Source organism: Peromyscus maniculatus, chromosome 1 (genome assembly GCF_049852395.1).
Source record: "Peromyscus maniculatus bairdii isolate BWxNUB_F1_BW_parent chromosome 1, HU_Pman_BW_mat_3.1, whole genome shotgun sequence".
Taxonomy (NCBI): Eukaryota; Metazoa; Chordata; class Mammalia; order Rodentia; family Cricetidae; genus Peromyscus; species Peromyscus maniculatus.
This window is the reverse complement of record NC_134852.1, coordinates 172,376,635-172,381,074: the sequence shown is the minus strand read 5'-3', so window position 1 is coordinate 172,381,074 and position 4,440 is coordinate 172,376,635.

Sequence of the window (4,440 nt, the reverse complement as noted above, 5' to 3'; positions counted from 1 at the left end):
TGTGATGGACAGGTTGCAGAATGTTTCTTTTTAATGACTCATAAAAATCCCTCTGAGTTCAGATGTTTAAAATGCCATTACTATATATATATATATATATATATATATATATATATATATATATATACTGTTCTCTCTCTCATCGCTTATAGTGCTATTTATTACTATGAGCCACTGAGCAGAGTTTGACTCGTCTGTTGCTTTCCTCATCACATCCTCCATTTCTGCCTAATATGAGACTCATTCATTATCCAAATACCAAGCCCCTCTCCTACTCTTTAAGCTTCATCAATACAGGGGCCAAGTCTTCTTTTCTCTATCATATATATCCAGTACTTAACATTGGTTCAGTCATGCAGTAGACATCCAATGATCCCAACTACAATCATTTGGCAGTAGATTTCACAGCTTAATTAATAAATATGTATATATCAAAATCCCTAATGCTGCAAGATAGCACTGTGAATAAATAATGAAATTAATGAGTAAATGAATGAATGTGTGAGAAAAGAGAAAAAGATTTAGGCAAAAGTCAGTTTGTCAAGACTCTCTGGTTCTAAGTCCATGGCTTCCTAAGTAAAACATCAGATGTCTTTAAAATTCATTTTATAATATGGATGCTCATTTTATGGCAAATATTTTATGAAATTAGCCATTTGCCTGTATGCCTGTGAACATAATTAGAGACTGCGCCAGGTATTTAGGAAATTTTGGAAAGAGAATGTTCTTAGTGCATTCTCAAAACATCACAATGTTTTCTCCTCTGATCTCTGAGTCATGCCAACAAAGAAGATTCAACTATTGAATTCGACACAGTCTCCATCAGAAACTTCAGTTTCCCAGCTCTTACACCCACCAATTCCCATTAGAAATGCCTACTCTGTCTTACAGACATCTTGGGGCTCATAAATAAAGAAGCCAACTTACGTTCTCTCAGCCTTGAAGAGACTTATCTTCTGACCTTGGTTCCACTAATAACTCCCCAACCTTCCTGCCTAGGATTGCAAGAAGGATCCTTGAAGGCCAGTTCTGTAATCTCAACAGATACTCATAGAATTAGTATCTAAAGCCTAGGCTATCTAGCCTTGCTTACCAGCATCTTGTTACACTGAAACTAAACAACTATTCACCATAATACATTCCACTTTGCTTAAACGAAATTGCCATTTGTTTTCACTGACAAAATGAAGCCCTTAGCAATATTTGGACATCCACAATGTAGTAGACAGTTCTAAATTCTTAATTTTGACAAATACTGGATATATATATATATAATAACTTTTTTCAGTGAATGTCACAAAAATATTGAGCAATGGGTCAATCAAGATCACACTACTTATAAAAATTTAATGCAGGGGCTGGAGAAATGGCTCAGTGGTTGGGATTGCTGGCTGTTTTTCCACAAGAAAAAGTTCACACAGGTTCAAGTCCCAGCACCCACATGGCAGCTCACAACTGTCTATAACTCCTGTCCCAGGGGATCTGACACCCTCACAAAGACATAGATGCATGCAAAACACCAATGTACATAAAGTACAAATAAATATTTTTTAAAAATGTAATGCAAAATTAAAATCTGTATAAAGCTTAACTCAAGAATTACAGTTTCCATGAAAGCAATGAGTTCTAAAGTACAGGTCTGAACTCTAGAAAATCTTTGACAGCATCTCAATATACTTATATAAACTTGTATTCTAGCTGAAATAGATGAAGAGCCTAGAACCCTGCTCCTTTATTCCTTACCACACTGACCTCTGCAATAAGTACCCAGATTCAATATCCTTCAGCATCATGTGTCTGGGGAAATTTTCGATGTCTCTAAGAAGTAATTGAAATAAACTTCTAAATTATGCTATCCAGAAAGAAAAATTCAAGTAGATATCAAGGCTTGAATGAGAAAAAAACCATATTTGTTTAGAAGGGTAAGGAGATATTTCTTAAGAAATAAAACACAATCTATAACAATGTAATTAGCTAATTTGTGACATTGGCACTTTAGATTACTGGTTAATGGAATATTAATGAAGGGAAACAAAAACAAGCCAGATAAGGGAAAAATGCATTAGCAACGCATGTGATGGAAAGAAAGGATTAGAAGCTACAACAAACAACAACTTTATTTAAACCAATAAAAAATTAAAGACCAACTCCATGAAAATGAGGAAATGATCTGTGATTGCTAATTATAGATTCTCTTCTCTGAAATTCATGTTGAAATTTAAACTAAATTATGAGACATTAAAATAAGTGACATTAAGGTGATTAAGGGTTCTGTCCTGATACATGCTTTAAGGTATTATGGTGATACTTTATTTGTACTGAAATGTGATTTTAATTGTATGTTAATAAATAAAGTTGCCCAGGGGTCAGAGCTATTAGAGCCATAGCAAAAGCTGGGCGTTGGTGGTGCACGCCTTTAATCCCAGCACTTGGTAGGCAGAGCTAGGTAGATCTCTGTGTGTTCAAGAATACAGCCAACAGACAGTGATGAGGCAGTCATGTGGTTGGTTTTACAATCAATGAGAAGGCAGAACAGAAAGTCTATGAAAGACAAACAAACAGGAAGTAGGTCTCTTTCGGAGAGGTCTCTTTGCTGAAGAGGCTAGCTGCAGCAGGCTGGTAAGGCTCTTAGCTCTGATCTCTTGGCTTTTGTCTTTGCATTGGCTCTGTGTTTATTTAATAAGATGGTTGGTTACATCTACAAGGTATAGATGCAATTAATGGACTAATGAGACATCTCGAGAAAGGGTTTACTAAAAGTAAATTTCACAAGGTATTTCATACTTCCTCTTTCACTGGATTTATCACAGAATGGTAACCTATGCTATCTTGATACTGCTAAATACAAAGCAATCAGTAGGTATACCCCTTCAACCATGGACTAAAACCACAACCTAAAATAAATTTCTCTTTATATGTTACACAGTCTATGCTTCTGTGTTTTAATAACAAAAAAGATACTAAGGTGATGACTTATATATTGTCAACATAAAATAACATTTGACATATAATAGAATAGAAAAAAAATTAAATTTGAGCAACATAAACTATGAGTATTTGAAGAAATGAGAACTTATATTAAATATTTTGGGTTGCATAAATGTATAATTGGTTGTATAAATTGGATTTTCTGGATCAGAATGATAGGTGTGTCTCTGGGACATTAGCGTGATAATATTAATTGAGGTGCCTTTGAAAGATGTAAGAGTATAGACTGCCAGGCGTTGGTGGCGCACACCTTTAATCCCAGCACTTGGGAGGCAGAGGCAGGCGGATCTCTGTGAGTTCGAGGCCAGCCTGGGCTACCAAGTGAGCTCCAGGAGAGGCGCAAAGCTACACAGAGAAACCCTGTCTCAAAAAAACAAAAAAACAAAAAAAAAAGAGTATAGAAAGCCAGCTGAATGCACACATGAACACATTAATTCATCTCTGTTTCTTGATGTAATGGGACTACTTCAAGTTGCTACCACCTTGGATTCCCCATAATGATCTCTGTAATTAGGAATTGTGAGCTTAAATAAACCTTTTCTCTCATTAATGAGTTTTTGTCAGTGTATTTTATCAGAATAATAGGAAACAAAGACAGTTTTATTCATTGATGTCATGCTTTATTACATAGCATACCATGATGACTTAAAGGCTATTTATAATGCTTTTCATTTTATTTTCCTATAAGTTTGAGATATTTCAAGCAAAAATAAAATAAAAAATTAGTATGCATGCAAGTGATCACTATTTTTAGTATTTAATTGCTTATAAAATATGTATATTTGTGTGGGATTAGTATATATATATATGGTATGAAATATGGTATATGGCTTTAACTGACTTTTTTGAAAATTCATCTGTGTTGTTAAGGGAATTAGTAGGATATGGCAATATCTACTACTTAGGGTGTTCAGAGTCTACTCTTTTTTTTCCAGGTTAGCTTAAGCTTGTATTCTAAATGCAGTATTGTTTGAGTTTACTACTGCACATAAACTGTTAACAAAGGATTAACAATGGCATCTATCATAAAATTTGTTTTAAAATTTCATCTGTGACAAAGTCTAAATTCTCAGCCTTTCAGAGAAGATCCCAGAACTGTGAGTAAAGATCCCAGGTTGTTAAAATTTTGCATTTATTAAATTAAAACAAAGGGTAATGATTGAGAATAAAATAAGACTAAACTCTGTAAATGTAAAGTCTTAGAATTTCTAATTTAGTCACTGCTAGTCATGGAGTATTACTCCTGCATAACACTCCATTTAGTAATACTAGGAAATTTAGTAATACTAGGCACTTTAGACAGCAGAGACAGAGGAATTCATCTGCATGTAATTGCTAATTGTTCTTTAGGATAGAAACAAATGATGAAAAAGTTATATATGCATATTATATATATATATATATATATATATATATGTGTGTGTGTGTGTGTGTGTGAATAAAAATACATAG